We start from the raw sequence: 26,655 nt of genomic DNA, 5'->3' as shown, positions 1-26,655 counted from the left end.
CTTCTTCATCGTCTTCTTCTTCTTCACTTATTTCTCTTTTCAAATTTTTTTTAAAGAAATGCAGCTATTTTTGAGCGTAACAAATAGCTGGTGGCGCACGCATGTTGGAAGCGCCATTGTATGTGCTCCCTGGCAGTGGAAACACACAGACAGCAGGAGGTAAATTCAGCAGCAGGAGGAGGAGGATGAGTGTGTGGCAGCAGGCAGTCAATGAGGCAGGCAGTGTGACATAATAGCCCTGGTACCTAGCGGTGATACCAGGGCTGTAAATAAACACAGCAGGCAGGAGGTCCCAGACAGCGGTCGTGCAGCCCACATCGTGTCCAATACACAACTGGGACAACACAGTTTTCAACCCGGGCACCTCTGAAAAATTAAACCTTTTTTTTTTTTTTTATGGTTTTGTAGTTTTGGTTTTACAACCAATTACACAGATATAGCCATTTTTTGACGTAATAGCTGGTGGCAGAGTGGCAGCAGAATGTAATTCTGTGTACCCTGGCAGTGGGAAACACAGACAGACAGCAGCAGCAGCAGGAGGAATGGAGGAGTAGTGTGAGTGTGGCAGCAGGCAGGCAGGCAGCGTGACATAATAGCCCTGGTACCTAGCGGGTGATACCAGGGCTGTAAATAAACACAACAGGAGGTCCCAGACAGCGGTCGTGCAGCCCACATCGTGTCCAATACACAACTGGGACAACACAGTTTTCAACCCGGGCACCTCTGAAAAATTAAACCTTTTTTTTTTTAATGGTTTTTTGGTTTTGTTTGTAAAACAAATTACACAGATATATAGCTATTTTTTGACGTAATAGCTGGTGGCAGAGTGGCAGCAGAATGTAATTCTGTGTACCCTGGCAGTGGGAAAAACAGACCGACAGCAGCAGCAGCAGCAGGAGGAATGGAGGAGTAATGTGAGCAGCTATTGTTTGACGTAATAGCTGGTGGCAGAGTGGCAGCAGAATGTAATTCTGTGTACCCTGGCAGTGGGAAACACAGACAGACAGCAGCAGCAGCAGGAGGAATGGAGGAGTAGTGTGAGTGTGGCAGCAGGCAGGCAGCGTGACATAATAGCCCTGGTACCTAGCGGGTGATACCAGGGCTGTAAATAAAAACAACAGGAGGTCCCAGACAGCGGTCGTGCAGCCCACATCGTGTCCAATACACAACTGGGACAACACAGTTTTCAACCCGGGCACCTCTGAAAAATTAAACCTTTTTTTTTTTTCTTTTTTTTTTTATGGTTTTGTAGTTTTGGTTTTACAACCAATTACACAGATATAGCTATTTTTTGACGTAATAGCTGGTGGCAGAGTGGCAGCAGAATGTAATTCTGTGTACCCTGGCAGTGGGAAACACAGACAGACAGCAGCAGCAGCAGGAGGAATGGAGGAGTAGTGTGAGTGTGGCAGCAGGCAGGCAGCGTGACATAATAGCCCTGGTACCTAGCGGGTGATACCAGGGCTGTAAATAAAAACAACAGGAGGTCCCAGACAGCGGTCGTGCAGCCCACATCGTGTCCAATACACAACTGGGACAACACAGTTTTCAACCCGGGCACCTCAGAAAAATTAAACCTTTTTTTTTTTTATGGTTTTTTGGTTTTGTTTGTAAAACAAATTACACAGATATATAGCTATTTTTTGACGTAATAGCTGGTGGCAGAGTGGCAGCAGAATGTAAATCTGTGTACCCTGGCAGTGGGAAACACAGACAGACAGCAGAAGGGCAGTACACAGCAGCCCACTGTAGTTGTAAAATGTGTGGCTGCAGGCGACGTAATAGTCAGAACCAGGCTGGCTTAGTGAGCAGGAGCCAGGAGGTGGTAAAGGGTGGTAAGGCACATTAACGATGGTTCTAAGTTTCGGCAGCCAGTTCATGTCCCCCTCTCGCCGACAACAGGGGCCAGGAACTCGCCTTCCACCCACGCCTGGTTCATCTTGAGAAACGTCAGTCTGTCCACAGACTTGTGAGACAGACGTGAGCGTTTCTCGGTGACCACGCCACCAGCTGCACTGAAGCAGCGCTCGGACAGCACGCTGGAAGGGGGGCAGGACAGCACTTCCAGGGCGTACTGCGCCAGCTCGCTCCAGATCTCCAGGCGCTTGACCCAATACTCCATGGGATCAACAGGGGCATCGCTGTCAAGCCCGCTGTAGGACCCCATGTAGTCAGCCACCATGCGGGTCAGGCGCTGGCTGTGACCGGAGGAGGATGCTGCTGCATGCACCTCCTCTCTAGTCACTGCTGCCAGAGCCTCTACAGTCCTGTAGAGACTTGTGGCTGAGAGACAGCAGGTCTGTGTGGCGCTTGCTGCTGGATGCAGGCACCTGCTGCTGCCCTCTGTGCTGGCTGGGACAGTGGGGTGGAAGGCTGGGGGAAGGCTTCCTCCAAGCGCTCAACAAGGGCCTGCTGCAAGCTCCTTATTTGTTGCGCTGGGTCTCCTCCTGCAGGCGGCAGGAACTGGCTCAACTTCCCCTTGAGGCGCGGGTCCAACATCATGCTGATCCAGATGTCCTCCCTCTGCTTCATCTGGATCACCCTGGGGTCCCTGCGCAGGCACATCAGCATGTGCGCTGCCATTGGAAGAGGCGGCCACGTCTGCTGGCACATCGACGCAGTGCTGTCCTCCTCATCCTCCTCCTCTGCCGCCTCATCCTCTCTCCACCCCCGCACCAACTCAGCTGCGCTGTGCTGATCCCCCTCATCAGCAGCAAGGTCAGGGACCTCCACCAAGTCCTCCTCCTCCTCCCCCTCAGAGGTGGACTGTGCAGCTGCTTGCCGCTCCTGCTGGTCCAAGGCTGCCACTCCCTGTTCCAGCAAAGCATCGAGGGCCCTGTTCAGCAGGACAAACCAGGGGCACCCACGTCGCAGACCATAAGCATGTCCCTGCTCACCATGTTAGTGGCCTGCAGAAAGGGAGCCAGCACTAAGCACACCTGCTGCATGTGCCTCCAGTCATCATCGGGGACGATGGACGGGATGTTGCTGGTCTTGTCCCTTCTCTGAGCGGCGGAAACAGTGGCCAGGGCAAGGTACTGGTTGACAGCGTGCTTCTGTTCAACCAGACGCTCCAACATCGCCAGGGTGGAGTTCCAGCGAGTCGGAACGTCAAGGATCAGCCGATGGCGTGGCAGCTCCAGCTCCTTTTGCACGTCTTCCAGGCTCGCACAGGCTGCAGCCGAGCGCCGGAAGTGACGCACAACGTTCCTTGCCGTTTCCAGCAGTTCGCCCATCCCCTGGTAGGTGCGCAAGAACTTCTGCACCACCAGGTTCAGCACGTGGGCAAGACAGGGGATGTGGGTCAGGTTTCCCCTGTCTATTGCGGCAACCAGATTGGCCCTATTGTCGGCCACCACCTCTCCGACTCTGAGGCCTCTGGGGGTCAGCCAAATCCTCTCCTGCTCCTGGAGTTTGGCCAACACATGGGTTGCCGTCAGCTTGGTCTTCCCAAGGTTGACCAAGTGCAGCAGCGCTTGGCAGTGGCGGGCCTTCACACTGCTGCTGAGGCGGGGGGTTTGGCCAGGTGTGCCGGAGGATGGCAGAGGATCGGAGGAACCTGCTGCAGTTCCCCCGACCCTGCGGGGTGGCACCACCCACTGTGTTGCTGCTGCTTCTGTGCCCGCTGCTGCTCTCCCATCCTCACCCCCTTCCACCAAGCTGACCCAGTGGACAGTGAAGGACAGGTAGCGGCCTGTCCCGAAGCGGCTGCTCCAGGAGTCCATGGTGACGTGGACCCTTTCACCAACCGCGTGCTCCAGCCCTCGCTCCACATTGGCCATCACAAAGCGGTGCAGTGCAGGAATAGCCTTGCGGGCGAAGAAGTGTCTGCTGGGGAGCTGCCAGTCTGGGGCTGTGCAAGCAAGCAGCGCACGAATGTCGCTCCCCTCCTGCACGAGCGTGTACGGCAGGAGTTGGGAGCACATGGCCCGTGCCAGCAAGCCGTTCAGCTGCCGCACGCGACGGCTGCTGGGAGGCAGAGCCCTAACCACCCCCTGGAAGGACTCGCTCAAAAGGCTCTGGCGTGGCCTTTTGCTGGCACGGGAATCAGCAGACACAGCAGAGGAGGCCACTGAGGACTGGCTGCCAGAACAGGCCTCAGTGTCGACGGCAGGAGTTGCAGAGGGGGGAGGAGCAGTGCGTTTCCGCACTCCTGCTGGTGCTGCTGGAGGAGCAGGAGGGCGGGTGGCTGCTGTTGCTGCTGCTGCTGCTGCTGAAGGCTGTGCAGTGATGGGTGTGGTGCCACTGCCAGCACCAGATGCCTTCAGCCTCTGGAACTCCTCATGCTGGTGGAAATGTTTCGCAGCAAGGTGGTTGATGAGCGAGCTGGAGCTGAACTTTAAGGGGTCTGCACCTCTGCTCAACTTCCGCTGACAGTGGTTGCAAGTGGCGTACTTGGTGTACACTGTGGGCATGGTGAAAAAGCGCCAGATTGGTGACAAAAACAACCCCCTATGGCATGGAACCGCTGCTGCCTGTCTCCCTGTGGTGGTTGGGGGGGGGGGGGCTTGGGTGCGGCTGGTGGTGGTACTGGCAGATGCTGCTGCTGCTGCTGCTGCTGAGCCTGAGACACCAGCAGGCTGGGGGACCTGCCTACTGCTGCCAATGCTTGCAATGATGCGCCTCCTTGCAAGGCCCACAAGCGCATCCTCCTCCTCCTCCTCAGAGCTGCTGATGACGACATCCCCTGGAGCTGGTGGCACCCAGTCTCTGTCTGTCACCGTGTCATCATCATCCTCCCCCTCCTGAAACATGTCCTGCTGGGATGATGACCCCCCAAACTCCTCTCCTGATGCATGGATGGGCTGCTTGACTGTCGCCACAGTCTTGCTGTCCAATCCCTCATCCCCCAAAGTGCCCATCAGCATCTCCTCCTCCAAATCGCCAACAACAGCAGACAATTGACTCATCATGCCTGGGGTCAAAAGAGTGCTGAGTGACAGGTCGGCGACTGACGGTGAACTGGCCTCCTCCCCAGGCCCTGCTTGGCGGCTGCTGCGAACAGGGGTGGTGGTGGTGGTGGTGAGGGTGGAGGCCTCGGATGCAGAGCTGATGGCGGGCTGCTCATCCTCCGTCATCAGTTGCACCACAGTGTCTGCATCCTTTTCCTCAATGGGACGTTTCCGACCCGGCTGGAGGAAAATCGGAGCAGGTGCTACACGCTGCTGCTGCTGTGTCTCTGCAGCGTGAGTTGCAGATGCTCCTGCTGGGCGGCGCCCAAGGCGTCCACGGCCAGTGGCTATAGGAGGAATGTTAGCCACTGACGCTGCTGCTGCGGAACTGTGCATGGTGGCGCGGCCGCGCCCGCGGCTTGCCACAATGCTGCTCCCTCTCCTCCTGATTCCCTTGCTGCCCTTCCCCTTGCCCAGACCGCGCTGGCTGCCACTTCCAGACATCTTCGATGTTTTGGGCGTAAACACAAAAGTTTTTTAAAAGGGCGGGTGAAAAGTGGGGTACTTTAATGGAGTGGGTTGGTGGGCGAGGTGACTGAGTGAGTGTCTAGTACAGTAAGTAAGTAGTAACAGAGTCAGTAAGTACAACTAGAAGTTACAAGAATCAGTAGTAATAATCACAAGGAAATAGAGTGTGTGTACACAGACAGTGAGTGAGTGCACGCACACGCAGGAGCTAGCCTATGAACAGTGACTGAGTGTCCCTACTAGTACAGTAAGTAGTAACAGTAAGTACAACCAGAAATTACAATAATCAATCAGTAATCAGAAGGAAATAGAGTGTGTGTACAGTACACAGACAGTGAGTGCACGCACACGCAGGAGCTAGTAGCCTATGAATAGTGTCAGTGAGTGAGTGTCCTAGTACAGTTACAGTATATAACTATTCAGAAGGAAATAGAGTGTGTGTACACTACACAGACAGTGAGTGCACGCACACGCAGGAGCTAGTAGCCTATGAACAGTGACAGTGAGTGTCCTAGTACAGTTACAGTATATAACTATTCAGAAGGAAATAGAGTGTGTGTACAGTACACAGACAGTGAGTGCACGCACACGCAGGAGCTAGTAGCCTATGAACAGTGACAGTGAGTGTCCTAGTACAGTTACAGTATATAACTATTCAGAAGGAAATAGAGTGTGTGTACACTACACAGACAGTGAGTGCACACACACGCAGGAGCTAGTAGCCTATGAACAGTGACAGTGAGTGTCCTAGTACAGTTACAGTATATAACTATTCAGAAGGAAATAGAGTGTGTGTACAGTACACAGACAGTGAGTGCACGCACACGCAGGAGCTAGTAGCCTATGAACAGTGACTGAGTGAGTGTCCTAGTACAGTTACAGTATATAACTACAATACAAAATACAATCAATCAGTACTAAAGGACAGCAGAAATACTGGTATAGATGAGAAATAAACAGAGGACAGGAGAGAACAGCTGCCCACACAGGCAAGGCCCTGAGGCCTAAAGCTGTAAGCCTGCAGCAGCTGTCTGAGTCTCTCTCTATGTAACACAAAAGCTACTAACTAAAATACAATGTCTATCTAACTAACAACAATATAGGTGTATATAGGAGGTGTATGTGAGCAAAAACGCTAGGTAAATGACCACAATAAAGCTCTTGCTAAGCCAACGCACAAAGGAGCAGATCTCTCTCTGTGCAAAGTCGGGCAAGGACGGAGAAACGGAACATGGCGGCCGCTATTTATAGGGTAGGGGCTGGCCAGGGTCCCCCTCAGTGATTGGCTGCAGTCAGAGGGCCTGGGAGCCCTCTGATTGGCTCTAAGGACATCAATCTGGGCTATGACGCTATTCGAGCTCGGTATTCGAGCTCGAATAGCGCTGTTAGCTCGAATAGCGCGAATAGTGAATGGGCTATTCGAGTTCACTCGAATAGCCCATTCGAATAGCTCCAGCTATTCGGAGCTCGAATAGCTGAAAAAGAGCTCGAATATTCGAGCTACTCGAATATTCGAGCTCTGCTGAGCACCACTGCTGGTGATGCCTCATGCTTGGGAGCCCCTGGTGATGCCTCATGCTTGGGACCATCTGGTGATGCCTCATGCTAGGGACCATCTGGTGATGCCTCATGCTTGGGACCATCTGGTGATGCCTCACACTTGGGACCCTCCGATGATGCCTCACGCTTGGGAGCCCCTGGTGATGCCTCATGCTTGGGAGCCCCTGGTGATGCCTCATGCTTGGGAGACCCTGGTGATGCCTCATGCTTGGGACTATCTGGTGATGCCTCATGCTTGGGAGCCCCTGGTGATGCCTCATGCTTGGGACCATCTGGTGATGCCTCATGCTTGGGACCCTCTGGTGATGCTTCACACTTGGGACCCTCCGATGATACCTCACGCTTGGGTCCCTCGGGTGATGCCTCACGCTTGGGACCCTCGGGTGATGCCTCACGCTTGGGATGATGCTTCATGCTTGGGACCCTCTGTTGATGCCTCACGTTTGGGACCCTCTGGTGATGCCTCACGCTTGGGACCCTCTGGTGATGCCTCACGCTTGAGACCCTCTGGTGATGCCTCACACTTGGGACCCTCGGTGATGCCTCACACTTGGGACCCTCGGGTGATGCCTCACGCTTGGGACCCTCGGGTGATGCCTCACGCTTGGGACCCTCAGGTGATGCCTCACGTTTGGGACCCTCGGGTGATGTCTTATGCTTGAGACTCTCTGGTGATACCTCATGCTTGGGACCCTCTGGTGATACCTCACGCTTGGGACCCTCTGGTGATGCCTCACGCTTGGGACCCTCTGGTGATGTCTTATGCTTGGGACCCTCTGGTGATGCCTCATGCTTGGGACCCTCTGGTGATGCCTCATGCTTGGGACCCTCTGGTGATGCCTCACGCTTGGGACTCTCTGGTGATGTCTTATGCTTGGGACCCTCTGGTGATGCCTCACGCTTGGGACTCTCTGGTGATGTCTTATGCTTGGGTCCCTCTGGTGATACCTCACGCTTGGGACCCTCTGGTGATACCTCACGCTTGGGACCCTCTGGTGATGCCTCACGCTTGGGACCCTCTGGAGATGCCTCACGCTTGGGAGCCTCTGGTGATGCCTCATGCTTGGGACCCTCTGGTGATGCCTCATGCTTGGGACCCTCTGGTGATGCCTCACGCTTGGGACTCTCTGGTGATGTCTTATGCTTGGGACTCTCTGGTGATGCCTCACGCTTGGGACCCTCTGGTGATGTCTTATGCTTGAGACCCTCTCGTGATGCCTCACGCTTGGGACCCTCTGGTGATGCCTCACACTTGGGACCCTCTGGTGATGCCTCACACTTGGGACCCTCTGGTGATGCCTCACGCTTGGGACCCTATGGTGCTGCCTCACACTTGGGACTATCTGGTGATGTCTTATGCTTGGGACCCTCTGGTGATGCCTTACGCTTGGGAGCCTCTGGTGATGCCTAATGCTTAGGACACTCTAGTGATGCTTGGGACCCTCTGGTTGATGCCTCTCGCTTGGGACCCTCTGGTTTTGCTTCACGGTTGAGACCCTCTGGTGATGCCCCACAACTGCCCAATAGCACAGCCACACACCTCTTCAGAAGGGGGCCCTAGCGCTGGAATGACTAGGAGAAAGGGGATGCAGAAAGCTCCTGGATAATTGAGATGCTTCCCTCTACTGAGGTAAGTATCCATTTGGGGCACTTTTTTCCCTTACATGTACACTTTAACAGCAGCAGGTAAACAAGTATTTTTTGCCAGCCATTTGCTTCTCTGTACATGGATGAACGATACAGATTTACTTGGTGGCTTCTATTGTTCCTATTCCAGTGAAAACCTTGAGCTTTTACATCAATGTCTGCTTTTGAAGTCAGTTCATTGTGTCCTCCGCCTGTTTACTGCATAACGATTCTCAAGTGCTTTGCTTACGAATCAGGGCAAGTTAAGAATCGTTCCCATCCTAATTGTTAAAGCGTGCAAATTGGCTTTTATTTTGTGGCAGAACATGGACCTGATTATGGGGAAAATTGTAGGAATGCTCGTTCATTTCTCTTCCAGTAAACACGATTTGTTCTCTCGTTTGACATGCTCCTCCGCAGTGGAGCATTTCGCAAAACGACATTCCACGAAATCGGTTGAGTATTCCTGTAATCAAATTTAATGGAAAACTCCACACAAGACGAACACACTGTTCATAGCTACTCTGCCTGCCAACGTATCACTATCCAGTGCACTGGTCAAGGGCTCTGCCTCTGACACAGGAGACCTGGGTTTGTATCTCGGCTCTTCCTGTTCAGTAAGCCAGCACCTTTTCAGTAGAGTCATTGGGCAAGACTCCCTAACACTGCTACTGCCTATAGAGCGCAAAAAAAAAAAAAAAAAAAACGCAATAAAAATGTTCTGTGTCTATATTGTTGAAGGTATTAATTTCACCCACCCATCCTTGAATTTTTTTTTTACAAGTTTATTACTCTGGACTTGGTGGTGGAGCAGCAAATCGTAGGTCTCCCTCAGCAAAATTTTGATGGTGTTACCCTCAAGTTTTCAATCTGTCCTCCACATGGAGACCACCGTGTCCAGGAGGCCACTCCGATAGAGGTCATATAACAAGTGTGGTCACATTAACACCCTGATAATAGAGTAGATATCCTATGATTGCTTATATTTTAAATATATACTGCTGCCCATAATTATTCATTATTATTCATTCTCAATTGGATTCAAGTCAGGACTCTGGTTGGGCCACTCCAAAACGTTAATGTTGTCTGCTAACCATTTCTTCACCACTTTTGCTGTGTGTTTTGGGTCATTGTCATGCTGAAATGTCCAATGGTGCACAAGGCCAAGTTTTCTATGCAGACTGCATGATGTTGTCGTTGAGAATCCTCATGTATTGCTCTTTTTTTCATGGTGCCATTTACCGTGATTAGGTTCTCTGGTCCATTGTCTGAAAAACACCTCCAAAGCATTAGGTTCCAACCACCATGTTTGACAGTGGGGGTGGTGTTCTTTGGGTTGAAGTCTTCTCCTTTTTTATGCCAAATGCAAGGAAACATCACTGTGACTAAACAATTCAATTTTGGTTTCATCTGAGTGACCATAACACAGAAGACCAGAAGTCTACTTCTGTCCAAATGAGCATTTGCAAAGGCCAAGCAAGCTTTTGTGTGCCTTATCTGAAGAACAGACTAACCAGCAAGCTCATGGTGACCCAGAACTCATTGGGGTGTGTAAGGGACTACAATGGTCCTAAAAGCCCCCTTACTAAGATGTTAAGAAAAACAAAAGTTTGCTTTCCTAAAACAGAAAGAATTTGCGATAATTCAGGTTGGAGTGAGCTCGAGATGTCTCCCAGGCACCACTGCTGAATATATGCAAATTAACCATGAGCTTGCTGGTTAGTCTGTGCCTCTCGGATTTACAAGCCCTACTCCATAGAGCCAAATTAATCCATGCCATGCACTGATGAGGATCAAACAATCCGAAACAGTCTGTATGCATGTTGGATTATTATGGCTCTGTACATATTAACAAGCTGACACATCATTGCATTCCAGCGGTTCTGGAGGTGTGTTTAGCTTCTAAGGGTACAATGGTTAATTTGCATATATTCAGCAGTGGTGCCTGGGAGACATCTCGAGCTCACTCCAACCTGAATTATCGCAAATTCTTTCTGTTTTAGGAAAGCAAACTTTTGTTTTTCTTATCTGAAGAAGTGGCATATTCCTTAGTCTGCATCTGTGGAACCCAGCAGTGTGCAGTGTCCGTTGGATTGTCTGCTTTGAGACATTGCCACCAGCAGAGCCCAGGTTCACCAGGATGGCCTTGGTGGTGATCCTTGGATTCTTTTTCACCTCTCTCACTATCCTCCTGGCCAGCACAGGTGTCACTTTTGGCTTCCGACCACGTCCTTTAAAATTTTCCACAGAGTGAAACATCTTGTATTTTTTTAATAATACTTTGTACTGTAGCCACTGGATCTTGAAAACATTTAGAAATGGCCTTGTAGTCCTTTCCTGATAGCCACAATGCGCAGCCGCAGGTCCTCACTAAGCTCCTTTGTCTTAGCCATGACTGTCCACAAACTGCAGAGAGCTGCTGTTTTTCACCTGTTGAGTTGATTAAAACAGGTGTTCCCAATTAATCAGGGTAATACGGATGGAATAGAACTTTGCATTTTCCCAGACTGTGACAGTTTGTGAAGGGTATGTATAATTTTGGACTGGACACTTTTTGTTCAAATGAAAAGTAAAGCAGAGAAATGTTTTTCCACAATAATGCCTCTTGTACATTGTCTTATATTTTGGGAGACACCTATGTCATTTCCCGCCAAAAAAATGAGTAAAAATGAAAACTAGTAAATATTTGCCAGAGGTATGAATAATTATGGGCAGCTCTGTATATGTGTGTTACTAGTGCTTGAGCACTGACACCCTTGTATCTTATGATTTTAGACACGTTATTCGGCCTGAGGAAGTGGGAACAGACCCACGAAATGCTTGCCACTGCATATTAAAATTAATTTATTATATGAATTTGTCTACACTGAGGTAAGCCACCCCATTTTTTTTTATCATATCTTGGGTGCCTTTCCCCCTTTGTGCTTTTCACCTTCCATTGGTGGGGTGTTCTATTTGGCCCGTTGTGGATTCACCACCTCCATGGCCATTTAGTTATTTTGTAGCAAGAGCGGCACCACACCCAGCCTGTCTGGATACCCGAGTGGAGTCAGGTTTATTCACCTCCACCTGCCTGCAGTGATTGTTTTCCCATCTGCAACCTCTCCTTATAAGTACCAAATTCTACCACCCTCACCTATTATTCACTTTTGTGACATACTGCACCATCGGGGCTCCCATTGCCTCTGTGTTTTTTTCTTTTTAGGGTGCTCTTTGATCACCCTCCACACCTATACTGATAATACCATGACTTGCCCCTGTTACAGGGGGGAAGGGGGTTCGTGGGAGCTGGGGGGGGGGGGAGGTGGCAGTGGAGCGGATGTTGTAAATTACCTCCTCCCTGTGGAGATACAGGTTGTCTTCTCTCCCTCGCCAGTTTACAAGTACTGTGCAGTGCAGTGTATATCAGGAGAGGAGAGTTAGATAGAGGAAGGAGCAGAGTCCTCCAGCAGCACAGAGTATATCAGGAGAGGAGGGTTAGATAGAGGAAGGAGCAGAGTCCTCCAGCGGCACAGAGTATATCAGGAGAGGAGGGTTAGATAGAGGAAGGAGCAGAGTGCTCCAGCAGCACAGATTATATCAGGAGAGGAGGGTTAGATAGAGGAAGGAGCAGAGTCCTCCAGCAGCACAGAGTATATCAGGAGAGGAGAGTTAGAGTAAGGAGCAGAGTCCTCCAGCAGCACAGAGTATATCAGGAGGGGAGAGTTAGATAGAGGAAGGAGCAGAGTCCTCCAGCAGCACAAAGCATATCAGGAGAGGAGAGTTAGATAGAGGAAGAAGCAGAGCTCTCCTGCAGCACAGAGTATATCAGGAGAGGAGGGTTAGATAGAGGAAGGAGTAGAGTCCCCCAGCAGCGCAGAATATATCAGGAGAGGAAAGTTAGATAGAGGAAGGGGCAAAGTCCTCCAGCAGCACAGAGTATATCAGGAGAGGAGAGTTATATAGAGGAAGCAGAAGAGTCCTCCAGCAGCGCTGAGTATATCAGGAGATCTAAGTTAGCTAGAGGAAGGAGCAGAGTCCTCAAGCAGTACAGAGTACATCAGGAGAGAAGAGTTAGATAGAGGAAGGTGCAGAGTCCCCCAGCAGCACAGAGTACATCAGGAGAGAAGAGTTAGATAGAGGAAGGTGCAGAGTCCACCAGCAGCACAGAACATATCAGGAGAGGAGGGTTAGATAGAGTAAGGAGCAGAGTCCTCTAGCAGCACAGAATATATCAGGAGAGGAGAGGTAGAGAGAGGAGCAGGGTCCTCCAGCAGCACAAAGTATATCAGGAGAGGAGAGTTAGCTAGAGGAAGGAGCGGAGTCCTCCAGCAGCACAGAGTATATCAGGAGAGGAGAGTTAGTGGAAGGAGCAGAGTCCTCCAGCAGCACAGAGTATATTAGGAGAGGGGAGTTAGCAGGGGCTTAACAATAGACCCTGCAAGGGATGCAGCCGCAGGGAGCCCCCGGGGAGAAGTTTCTTTTTCCTGTCCTAAGAGACTGACAACTAAGGGCACGGAAAGAAAAAACGTTCTGCTCTCTGCACAATTGTTCTAATGGCTGCATCTGCTCAGCCACTGATAAGAAATCATACAAAGGTTTGTTGACACTCCCTATTCAGTGTCCAGCAGGGCTCTCCTAAATCTTCAGGCATCCCCACAGAACTAACTTTAAGTAAACCGGATATGGGAGATATAAAAAAAATACTAGGTGCAGAACGCTCCTGGCTACGAGAGCAAGACAAGGGAGCTCGCACAGCCCAACTAAGCCTGCGCTGACTGGCCCCGATTGGACGACTTACAGGGGCCACTTGCAGAGGCTGCAGGCAGCAGAGGATGGCGGCGTGGGCGTAATAAGGCTGGAGGGGGCTGGAGGAAGCCCCAGGTATGTATACATTTTTTATATCCCCAGTCTCAGGTACACTTTAACTGCAAGTGAGGAAAATGAAGATGGCAATCGATCCACAATGCCGCACTCACACGATAACTACTCATCATCATGAAAAACGGTAATCTTGTAAATCATTACAGAGCTGCCTCCACAATGCACTCACCAGAAACCTGCTCTTAACCTCCCAAGCGTTCAATAAAACAAAAACACAGCGGAAACAAAACAAAATCTCAACCCACTTACAGATCGCTTTCTGCGGTGTAATTGTACCGCCATCAAGGATGAGGACCCTGGCACTGTGCGCTGATCTTTGACCATTTTGCTAGCAGCGCATCTAAGGGATCAGCAGAAATACAATTTGGTGTAATTGCTGCTCGCTAGAGACTGCCGTAAGCGTACGTCGCACTAATGGAATGGATACCGTCTAAATGGCTTTAAAAAAAATTGAGTTTGTTTTTTGGTCAATGAACAATAGCAATTTTTGTTTGTGAGTTCTATAAATAATTACGGGCACCAGTTTTTTTTTTCTTTTCTTTTCTTAGCTCCTTCACTCTAGCCGAATGGACAATAAGCAGGTAAAACACATCAGAAGAAAAAGTCCTACTTACTACAAGACTTTAAAGTGAATGCAGACAATATTGAGATCCACCCAGGACTGCAACAAGGTTTTTCATTTCACAAGGCAAGAAGAACGCAAGAGCCCAGGCCTTGGGCGGCTGCTGTGCAAAGGGGATGACCAGACATGGGATAGGGGTTGCTGCATGTAGCAGAGGAGGCAATAGGCAACCCATAGAAGAAAGGAACTGCTGTCCTCGGGAACTGTAAATTAAATTAAAGAAAGGGGCTCCAATACATGGAAGTAGAAATGGTCACAAATTCAGATTTTCCAATTCCGCAAAAATTCCGATTTGTGCCAATGCCAGTCACTGATTTCGCAGATTTTTGTTTGATTCCAATTTCTGAGGGCTTTTTCTGATTTTTTTTTTGCATTCTCTGATTGGCCAAATTCTTCCCAGCTGACTCTGAATTCTTGGATTGGTGCAATGCTTCTGAGTTCAATGATTGGGCTAAAATTACTGAGTTGAGGTAATGCAGGATTTCCATAGAAATCCAATCTCCGATCTGAAATTGGGAAATTAAATTTCTATGGAATCCGAATTAGCGTCTCTACATGGAAGTTATACATAGAAGAGGGGGCTGCACAAAGGATGGGAAGGCAGCAGCTAAGCAGGAAAAGGGAGCTAAACGAAAGTTTGCCTTGTGGTTGAATAATTATAAATCCAGCCTTGGAGATGACAGTTGTCACCATTGTGTCACTACCGCCATTCAGGGCTGCACTGAAAGTGGAACATGTTGAGGGTGAAACAGATGTGTCCCTTTAAGACAAGACAAATAACATTTATATTGTGCTTTTCTCCTGGCGGACTCAAAGCACCAGAGTTGCAGCCACTAGGGCGCACTCTATAGGCAGTAAGAGTGTTAGGGAGACTTGCCTACGGTCTCCTACTGAATAGGTGCTGGCTTACTGAACAGGCAGAGCTGAGATTCGAACCCTGGTCTCCTGTGTCAGAGGCAGAGCCCTTAACCATTACACCATCCAGCTACCAAATAAATGAAATCATGCCTAGCAAAGGATGGTTTCAATCCATCAACCGCTGGGTTATGGGCCCAGCACACTTCTGCTGTGCCACTCTGCAGTCTGCACCCAAGACTGGCTCCTCTCTTGCCTTTGCCTCGGCTTAGCACTAGATCCACCCATTCCTGCAGGATTAAATGATTAGATGGCCCAAAGAAGGTGACCCCCGTGCAACATGCTTAGCTATTTACTTCACTTCTTGCAGTTTGTGTGGAAGATTGGGCCAAAATCACATATGAGTAATGCACGCTAGGGATGGTGAGAAATGCCAATTTAGATTCCAACGATTTTCTGATTTCCTACAATGCAGATTACTGGTCCGCAGCTCTCCGAAATCCAATTACCGATTTCCAAGGAAAGTGGGGTTTTTTTTGTCATTTTGTTGTTTTTGTATTGGACCAATCAGAGGATGCAGAATTTTATAGCGGTGATCGGAATACCAAGGACATTTTTGACCAATCACAAGACTCAAAAATACTCAGTAGTATCTGAGTCTTGTGATTGATCTATAGTTAATCCGATTTTCGCGGAAAAATTCTGTATTCTCTGATTAGTGTATCGTTACCAAGTTCTATCATTGGGCTAAAATTACTGAATTGCGGTAATGCAGCATTTCCGCTGCCCTTTTTTCCAATTACCTCTACGGAAAGTCAATTTCCGATCAGAAAACTCGGAAATCATATTAATGCTTACCGCTGAGATTTTCTCACCATCCCTAAAGCAAGCATGAACTTGTGTATGGAGAAATACAGGCAGCGTCTTGAACTTGTCGTTGCCAACAAAGGCTTTTCTACCAAGTATTGGAGAAATTTTAGGAAGGGTGTTCACTTATTCCTTGCATCATTCTAGAGTACAGCACAGTCCCAGTTATGCAGAACTCAACTAACCAGAAGTCTCGACTCTCAACCAACCAGAACAAATCTTCGGCGGTACTCACAGTGGTGAAGGCCAATTTCATAGGCTTTTTGTAGGCTCTGCTTTGCTTTAAAGACTGCCCTCCATGGCCCTCCCAAGGTCAAGGATAATATACTTTCAATTATTGTATTTTAACAATTAATACAGAGTTCATGGTATGTATACAGAGTCAGGTATTGTACTGTATTAACTATGCCTATTTTTAACATTCAGTCTCATGCAACCAGAAATTATTATTATTATTTCTTATATAGTATTTATATAGCGCTGACATCTTCCGCAGTGCTGTACAGAGTATATATTGTCTTGTCACTTAACTGTCCCTCTGATGGGCTCACAATATAATCCCTACCATAGTCATATGGCTATGTATGCATCGTGTAGTGCACTCTAGGGACAATTTAGGGGGAAGCCAATTAACTTATCTGTATGTTTTTGGGATGTGGGATGAAACCGGAGTACCCGGAGGAAACCCACGCAGACACGGGGAGAACATACAAAATCCTTGCAGATGTTGACCTGGCTGGTATTTAAACCAAGGACCCAGCGTTGCAAGGAAAGAGCACTAACCACTACGCCACAGCACTGCCCAGAAAGCATACTTATCCGGCATCAGCCAATCCCCATGGGTGCCAGATAACAGGGACTTTGCTGTAATTTGGAAAATCTTGCAGCCTTGCACAAAAAACAAACTTATAGCTACCTGCAGTGTCTTGTCCTGTGAAGCTGTCCCGGAGAACCCGCATCACTCGACTTCTGGCAAGACCCCGCCTCCACTCTCTCCACCAAAAAAAACACCAAGCTATTTACTGCAGTTGAGCGACACGGGGGCTTCGGAACAGCTTGGTGGGACAAGACAAGAGCCTTTTTGGCTCTATATATATATGTATGGATTTAAGCATATATATGTAACGATCGGTAAAGCACAGAGAGTGTGACGAACATTACGGAAAAGCCGTGCGCTAGCGCCATCGACTTTCGCATAATCGTGCACAGTTCCTGTCAGTCTTGGGTAAGTGCACAACAGATGTCAATTTCTCTCTCTCTTACTGAGTACAGTAACCTTCCCCCCACATCCTGTTCAGGTCAGGAAAGAATTCACACGTGGCCAGACCACCTGGACAGCAGACATTTGGTCACATAGCTCATGTTCCACCAAACCAGCTCAAACTGGTTGAGACTCACATTTCCCTCCAAGCTCATAGCTTCACACAATGAGAACCTTTACTTTATTAATAATTCAAGATGGGTTTGGCACAGAAAGACAACAAACACATTTCCTGATACCCAGAAATCAGTTCTATAATTCACATGAATTATCATTCTCTAGCTATCAGGAATCAATTGAGAAACCGCTTTATCCGGCATGCGTAGAGCAAATTCGTTAGACTAGGCGTGTATAGTCTCATTTAATACAGAGTCGCATGCTGCTTATGAATATGGTCTCGGATCTGCGATGCACCCATCTGGGGCGGAATTACACAAATTATTAATAATTGGTACATTCCTTGCTCCAAGTCTGTGGGTGGTAACCGGACTGCTAGGAGGTAACCCTGCCTCAAACACACCTATTTTCCAGGTAGTGACCGCCCCAAAACTCTGGTCAGTAAAAAGCGTTTGCAAGGAACTCCACCCAGTTCTTCAATTTACATCGACTAGGGAAGTCCAGACATGTGCTCACGGAAGAACCGGGCGCATGTTGTGTACAAAGGACTTTTAAGCTGAATGCCTACGTTTAAACTGGACTATTTTCTTCATGCTTCAAATGGACTGCTCAGCTAACTAAGTAAGAACTTTCTGTTTTATTCCTTTTATTTTTAAGCTCTGTGTTTTATATGTTAATAGGTGTATATAACTGTATGTAATGCATTTGTGTTATTAAACGTTTAAAAATCGTTTAGCGGTTATGACCTGTTGCTGAACATACACAATCGTACCTATTCTCCTGAACTCGCTACCCTGTGTTTAATAGAAGTATACATTTATAACCCGTATGCGAGAACCCGGCCCAGACATAACGATCTGGCCCAGATTCTTGTATACTGCTAGGGGTTACTAAAGTGTTCTCGAAGTCCTAGTAAAATTACAGTAGCGGGCTGTGTAACTCGCTTGGTGGCAGATCTTTGAATTGTATATGTGTGTGGAGTGATTCGGTTGGTATCAGAACGCTCCCTTCGCGAGTCAGTTCATCAAATTGCGAATGCGGGTTACCCTTCGTGATGAACAAATGACCGTGTAAGAGGATTTCTGACGCTGATCGATTTACCCCACCCGCAGACCGGCTCGCGGTCTGTGACATTTGTTTGGCAGCTTTTTGGGATTTGTGTATGTTCAGAACATCAACGGCAACGTTATTTGATTAACCTGCCAGAACAGATCAAAAATCTGTGGTTGATAACCGGTGCATTACCATTTATATAGACTAAACGTGTAGCACAGAGTTCCCCCCCAATCTCTTTTCCTATCCTATCTTTTATTTGGCAAAAATGGCTGCAGCAAGATACAAGAAAATGGCAGTGGCAGACCTAGTGAACTTGTGTGAAGAAAAAGGCATTGTGACTTATAGAAAAAAGAAAGCGCAATTGATTGAGGACTTGTTGCGACTGAATACCCAGCCGGAGCAGATGCTGGGAGAGCACACTCCTGGTTCAGACGGTGCTGTAACTGGGGCAGAGGAAAGTGAGCGGTTGGAGCAAAGCAACCCACTTCCAGACCCAGAGGAAAACGGGACCGCGTCTGAACCGGTCGCTGTAACTGCTGAGGAGCATGGTGGCCGGCAGGAGCCCGCCCATGCCAACCTGTTCTGTGTTCCTGATGCTGGAATGCAACCTGGATTACAAAGGCTGTTGGAGACAAATCCTGAGCTGTACATGCAGATTGTCAGAGAAAATGCTGACCGTGCAGAACGCCAGCGCCAGGCGGAAATGGAAGCCTCAGAACGCCAGGCGGAACGGGAAGCGGACCGTGCAGAGCGCCGGTGGCTTGCTGAGAAAGAGGCGGCAGAGAGAGAATCCGCCCGCCGACACGACCTTGAAATGGCCAAACTGCGAGCGCAAGGCCAAAATCCCTCGCAAAGTGCTCCGGAACCCCGGCCCACAGCAGGCCCGTTTGGGACTCCAAAATTTAAGTTCCCAGAAATGGAGAAGGGAACCGACCCGGACACTTATTTACACTCATTTGAAAAGACTTGCCGTCAGCATCATCTGCCCCAGGAGCAGTGGGCGAGATATCTGACACCCAACTTGCGGGACAAAGCGCTTGAGGCGTCTGTGGACTTACCCGCTGAGAAAGACAATGACTATGAGGCGATAAAAGCTGCAATTATCGCCAAATACCAGTTGACCCCAGAGGTCTATCGCAAAAAGTTTCGCTCCCTGCAGAAAGGCCACACCGACTCTTACACCGACCTGGAGAGTCGCCTGCTGACTGTGTTCAGGCAGTGGTCACGGGGCCTCAAAAAAGACTCTCACCAAGGTCTGGAGGACCTCATCGTGCAGGAGCAGTTGCTAAACTGCTGCACTCCAGAAGTCCGTCAGTTTGTCTTGGAGCGGAAGCCGGACTCCGCCAAAACTGCAGCAGAACTTGCAGACACTTTTGTGGCGACCCGTGTTCCGGACAGCCGCAAACCTCCAGTCCAGAGCTGGAAAGGGGGGAGACCTATGCAACCCAGCTCTCCTCCCCCTGCTAACCGTGGGAATCGGGTCCCACAGCCACAGAGGCCGGATGCTGCACCTGCTACTCATCCGCCTGATGCCACATATGTTCCGAAGTGTTACCACTGTGGACAGCGAGGACACCTCAAGTCTGCCTGCCCCGAGGTGAGGACGCCGTCTCCAGAGCCTAGCGCAGAAGTGGCTAGCGCATCCTCTACTGCACACGCCTACCTCGTCATGGGAGCAGCAAATCCTCGACTTTCCGGAAATCATCAAGTCGTGGAAGTTAATGACCAGATCGCTGTTGGTTTCCGTGACACAGGCGCAGAGCTTACCTTGGTTCGCTCTCATCTTGTAGCCAGGGAGAATTTCCTGCCTAATGAGCGTGTCACACTTTTGGGAGTTGGTGGCGCACACGCACGCATCGCCAAAGCTCGTGTTGTTCTCGATTGGGGAAGGGGCCGCCAGTCAAAAGTTGTGGGGGTGACAGATGACATCCCAGTGCCTGTGCTGTTGGGCACCGATCTTGGCACCCTACGATCCTTTTATGAACCTGTGATCAACACCCCGGATTGCCAGTCTGGACCCACTCAGGTACTGTACAAGCTTGGGGTGGGACAGAGGGAGGCAGCCAGGGTAATGGTACCTAGCCCTCCTAGGGAAGGAGGGAAGGAAGCGGTACCTGTTTCTAATGGACAGCTGTCTAGTCACGGTTTGTCTGACTCTAAACCTGTCACTGTTGTTCCAGATACCTGTGTACATGTGAAAAATGAACGTAACTGTGATGTTAATGTTGTACCAGATGTTGCTAATAGCTTTCATGCTGAATCTCACAGTGCTAAAAATGATGTATGTTTAAATGTGACAGTCTCTAATCTAAGAGGTAACAGTCTTGTTTTGCCTGGGTCATATCCGTCCAGGGCAGTGGAAGCAGGCCAGGTGTCAGAGCAGGCAGCTGGGGGCCTAGACCTCCCCTCCTGCTATGACAGCCAGAGTGCTCCACCATTGTCTGCTGTTAACAAACAGCTGGTGGAGACAGGCCGTTCCTTCCCTGTCTCACCCTTGCATGTCTTCCCCTTGCAGAAGCAACCCAGTGCAAAACTGCCCACAGGTCCACCCTCTATCCTTCCTGGAGAAGGGGCAAGAATCGCCACCCAGGTGAAGGCAAATTCGTTTTTAAAATTGTGCTCTAATGTTCACCTAGGTTGTGCTGACCAAAATGTTGTGCCAAGGTGTAGTCAGTTAGAGCAGGGGTATGCTACGCTGCTTCCAGATTCGCAGGCTGACACCCGAGAGTCAGGAAGTGACCCGGATGTCAGCCAACGACTCTCTCCCTTACAGGAAGCGCTATGCAAACCCAGCCAGGCCTTTAGAGGTAAGCCTGTTGGTGTGCATCGCACCGTCCGCAAAGCGGACACTGGGACACACCGGACCATGAGGCCTTATGCTTCTGGTGAGTTGTCTAACGGGCAGTCAGATAAGAAGTCGAGAACCCGGTCAGTAGCTAAGCGCCGCGTAGAGCGGGTCATGCAGACCCACTCTGTGCGTCCGGCTGGTAGGAGGGAGATGTGACGAACATTACGGAAAAGCCGTGCGCTAGCGCCATCGACTTTCGCATAATCGTGCACAGTTCCTGTCAGTCTTGGGTAAGTGCACAACAGATGTCAATTTCTCTCTCTCTTACTGAGTACAGTAACCTTCCCCCCACATCCTGTTCAGGTCAGGAAAGAATTCACACGTGGCCAGACCACCTGGACAGCAGACATTTGGTCACATAGCTCATGTTCCACCAAACCAGCTCAAACTGGTTGAGACTCACATTTCCCTCCAAGCTCATAGCTTCACACAATGAGAACCTTTACTTTATTAATAATTCAAGATGGGTTTGGCACAGAAAGACAACAAACACATTTCCTGATACCCAGAAATCAGTTCTATAATTCACATGAATTATCATTCTCTAGCTATCAGGAATCAATTGAGAAACCGCTTTATCCGGCATGCGTAGAGCAAATTCGTTAGACTAGGCGTGTATAGTCTCATTTAATACAGAGTCGCATGCTGCTTATGAATATGGTCTCGGATCTGCGATGCACCCATCTGGGGCGGAATTACACAAATTATTAATAATTGGTACATTCCTTGCTCCAAGTCTGTGGGTGGTAACCGGACTGCTAGGAGGTAACCCTGCCTCAAACACACCTATTTTCCAGGTAGTGACCGCCCCAAAACTCTGGTCAGTAAAAAGCGTTTGCAAGGAACTCCACCCAGTTCTTCAATTTACATCGACTAGGGAAGTCCAGACATGTGCTCACGGAAGAACCGGGCGCATGTTGTGTACAAAGGACTTTTAAGCTGAATGCCTACGTTTAAACTGGACTATTTTCTTCATGCTTCAAATGGACTGCTCAGCTAACTAAGTAAGAACTTTCTGTTTTATTCCTTTTATTTTTAAGCTCTGTGTTTTATATGTTAATAGGTGTATATAACTGTATGTAATGCATTTGTGTTATTAAACGTTTAAAAATCGTTTAGCGGTTATGACCTGTTGCTGAACATACACAATCGTACCTATTCTCCTGAACTCGCTACCCTGTGTTTAATAGAAGTATACATTTATAACCCGTATGCGAGAACCCGGCCCAGACATAACGATCTGGCCCAGATTCTTGTATACTGCTAGGGGTTACTAAAGTGTTCTCGAAGTCCTAGTAAAATTACAGTAGCGGGCTGTGTAACTCGCTTGGTGGCAGATCTTTGAATTGTATATGTGTGTGGAGTGATTCGGTTGGTATCAGAACGCTCCCTTCGCGAGTCAGTTCATCAAATTGCGAATGAGGGTTACCCTTCGTGATGAACAAATGACCGTGTAAGAGGATTTCTGACGCTGATCGATTTACCCCACCCGCAGACCGGCTCGCGGTCTGTGACAGAGAGGATCTGATTACCAGTGATCTGCAGAATCAATGGGAATACAGATGTATACCAGATTATACGTGATCTGCAGTATCACTGATAATCCGATATACTAGCTAACCTCTGTTCACCTGAGTAGAGTGTAGTGTTTTGGTGTAACAGTAACACTTAGAGGACAGGGCCTCAGTACAGTAAGGCGTACTGTACAGATTCCTTCCGCAAACCTGAGCTCTCCAAGGCGGGAGGAGTCAGGCTGCCAGCGGGAAGGATATACTGAAAGTAACCCTCTGGCGGAAGGGTCACTTAACAGAACGAGGAACCGCCTCTAACAGTAAGGTCGGTTCTCGAAGTCGGACAAGCCAGGTCGTACACACACGGACAGATAAAGTACAAGATCAGGAGGCAAAGGCGGAGTCAAAGTACAGGCAAGGTTCAGCAACGGGGTATCAGATATATCGGGGTACAAAATCAGGAGGCAGAAACAGAGTCAAGGAACGAGCCGGGGTTCGGCAACAGAGTATCAGAAATATCGAGGTACAAGATCAGAGTTCAGGAGGATAGTCAAAGCAGGCAAAAGTCATAACATATAATCACAATCAAACTAGTACTTTAGCTATCAACAGAATCTAGCTAAGTGTAGGATTACAGCTCCAGCTGGTCCCGGCACACTTGCGGATCTGACTACGGATCTGGGTGCTCCCACATATGTGATCGCACGCCAGACAAAGAGCAAGTGAACAACATTGCTGGTCCAATGAGAGCAGTGGAATTTGTCAGCTGACCCAGCTGGTCAGCCGACACCCTTCTAACTGCTATTTAAACTCTGCCTCTGTGCTCGCGCGCGTGTAAGTCTGAATCCTGGTGGACTATCAGTCCCAACCACACCAGTACTGTCATGCAATGTATCTAGTGCGGGGGCCGCCTCCGATGCGGATTCCGCCGTTACCAATGCGGATTCCGCCGCACTGCCTATGCGGCATGCAGTGTTTTTTCCGCGTTGTGACGCCATGCTGGACGCGGAAACAGCCGCCTCACCTCGAGAGACGGCGGCCTTTCCGCGTTTCCTTACAGTACCCCCCCCCCCCCCCCCCGAGGAGTGGACTCCGGACAACTCCTACCAGGTTTCTCGGGGTGTAAGGCATGAAACTCCCTCACCAACTCATCCGCATGCATACGGTTCCCAGGTACCCATCGCCTCTCCTCGATGCCATACCCTTTCCAATGTTCGAGGTACTGTACCGAGTTTTGTACCTTGCGAGAATCTAATATTTTTTCCACTTCATACTCAGGTTGGGCATCTACCAACACGGGAGGAGGAGGAGTGGGACCCACCTGGACTGCTGGTTTAAGAAGGGACACATGGAAGGACCTTACCCCCCGCATGCTGGTGGGAAGGTCGACGGTATACGTAACATTATTAATCTTTTTTACTACCGGAAATGGACCGACAAACCTGGGGCCCAATTTATCTGAGGGCTGTTTCAGGGCCAAATGACGTGTGGACACCCAAACCAAGTCTCCTGGCTGGAAGCTCCACTCTACTGAACGTTTCTTGTCAGCTTGACCCTTCTGAGTAAGAAACGCCTTTTGTAAACTATTTCTCACCGTACGCCAAATGTCCTTAAAAGACCTCTGCCAGGCCTCCAGAGCTGGAAACGGGGTGGAGGCCACTGGCAATGGTGAGAACTTGGGCAATCTACCAGACACAACCTGGAATGGAGAGAATCCGGTGGAGGAGCTTTTCAAATTGTTTTGTGCGAACTCCGCGAAGGGCAGAAACTTGACCCAGTCGCTCTGCGTCTCCGCAACATAGTACCTCAAAAATTGCTCCAATGACTGGTTGATTCTCTCCGTCTGCCCATTGGTCTGTGGGTGGTAGCCCGATGAGAATGACAGCTTCATGCCCATTTGTTGGCAGAATGCCCTCCAGAATCTAGAAATGAACTGGACTCCCCGATCCAACACTATGTTTTCCGGAATGCCGTGCAGCCGGAACACATGTGTAATAAACAGGTCAGCCAACTCCTGGGCCGAGGGGAGTCCTTTCAAGGGCACGAAATGGGCCATTTTGCTGAAGCGGTCGACTACCACCCAAATGACCGACATACCTTCTGATTTAGGAAGTTCACCCACAAAATCCATGGACAAATGAGTCCATGGCTCACTCGGGGTGGGTAAAGGCTGCAGGGTACCCACAGGTGCCAGCCGGGAGGGTTTACTCTTGGCACAAATCGCACATTCCCTCACGTATTCCTTGCAATCTGCTGCCAAGGACGGCCACCAGGCGCATCTGGCTACCAGATCCTGTGTTCTAGATGCCCCAGGATGCCCAGCATTTTTATGTGCATGGAACATCTCTAGAACCTGGAGACGGAACGGTAGCAGAATGAACAGCACCCCTGCGGGCTTCCCTTCCGGGATGTCTTGTTGAAAGGGAATTAACGTCCCCTTCCAATCCTCCCAAGTCTCAGTTGCGGCTAGTACCAACCTCTGGGGAATAATAGTCTCTGGAATGGAGGGCTGTGCTGTCTCTGACTCGAAGCACCGGGATAAAGCATCCGCCTTGACATTTTTGCTACCTGGGGTGTACGTAATAATGAAAGAGAACCTAGAGAAAAATAATGACCAACGAGCCTGACGAGGGCTCAACCTCTTAGCCCCCTCAATGTACTCTAGGTTCTTGTGGTCAGTGTAGACCGTGACCGTATGCTCCGCTCCCTCTAACCAATGTCGCCATTCCTCGAAAGCTAACTTAATGGCTAAAAGCTCTGTGTTGCCAATATCATAGTTCCTTTCCGCAGGGGAGAACCTATGGGAGAAGTAAGCACAGGGGTGCATTCTACCCTGCAAGCCAGATCGCTGAGACAGCACAGCCCCCACCCCGACCTCCGAGGCATCCACCTCAACAATAAATGGAAAAGATGTATCTACATGTCTGAGGATGGGTGCAGAACAAAATGGGCCCTTCAGGGTGGCAAAAGCCTGTAACGCCTCAGGAGACCAGTGAGTGGTATCTGCCCCTTTTTTGGTGAGACTGGTAAGTGGCGAAATGACCGTAGAGTAACCCTTTATGAACCTCCTATAATAGTTGGCGAAGCCAAGAAACCGCTGAAGAGATTTCAAGCCTACCGGCTGAGGCCATTCCAGAACAGCGGAGACCTTGGCAGGATCCATAGACAGGCCTGTGGTGGATATTATGTACCCCAGAAAAGCGACAGATGTTACTTCGAAGATACACTTTTCTATTTTTGCGTACAATAGGTTCTGCCTTAGCTTGTTCAAAACGAACCTCACATGGGTCCTATGTTCAGAGAGATTGTTGGAGAAAATAAGAATATCGTCTAGGTAGACTAGAACAAATCTCCCCAACACCTCTCTGAAGACCTCGTTGATGAGTTCTTGGAAAACGGCCGGGGCATTACATAACCCGAAGGGCATCACCAGGTACTCGTAATGCCCATCCGGTGTATTAAAGGCCGTTTTCCACTCATCGCCCTTTCTTATGCGTACCAGGTTGTACGCACCCCGTAAATCCAGCTTAGAAAAGATCTGGGCGACCGTGATCTGAGTGAATAAATCGTCTATCAGGGGTAGCGGATAGTGATTCTTTACTGTAATTTTGTTGAGACCGCGGTAATCGATGCAAGGCCGCTGGCCTCCGTCTTTCTTTTTTACGAAAAAGAAGCCTGCCCCAGCAGGCGACCGGGACGGGCGAATGAAACCTTTGGCCAGATTCTCCCTGATGTACTCTTGCATAGCCACTTTTTCGGGTCCCGATAAATTGTACAAATGACCCCGGGGGGGTACACAACCAGAACGGAGATCAATGGGACAATCGAAAGGGCGATGTGGAGGTAATTTATCGGCTGCTTTGGGGCAGAATACATCCGAATATTCAGCATACTGGTCTGGTACACCTTCCACCTGAACTCTGGTTTGCCCCAATGTTAACTTCCCCAAACACTGCTGAAAACAATGGGGAGACCAGGAGGTTAACTGGCCCGTGGCCCAATCTATTTGTGGTGAATGGATCTGCAACCACGGCATGCCTAGGATAATA

General features: G+C 49.4%; 1 long non-coding RNA gene across 2 annotated transcripts in view; it reads right to left on the bottom strand.

Annotated features, from left to right (window-relative positions):
* LOC137541206 (uncharacterized) overlaps positions 1-26,655 on the bottom strand; it is a 426,898-nt gene that overhangs the window by 127,603 nt on the left and 272,640 nt on the right. The window lies entirely within an intron of this gene.

The sequence above is a fragment of the Hyperolius riggenbachi genome, chromosome 12 (genome assembly GCF_040937935.1).
Source record: "Hyperolius riggenbachi isolate aHypRig1 chromosome 12, aHypRig1.pri, whole genome shotgun sequence".
NCBI lineage: Eukaryota > Metazoa > Chordata > Amphibia > Anura > Hyperoliidae > Hyperolius > Hyperolius riggenbachi.
Note: the sequence above shows the minus strand (reverse complement) of the source record. Positions and strands in the feature narration are given on the sequence as shown.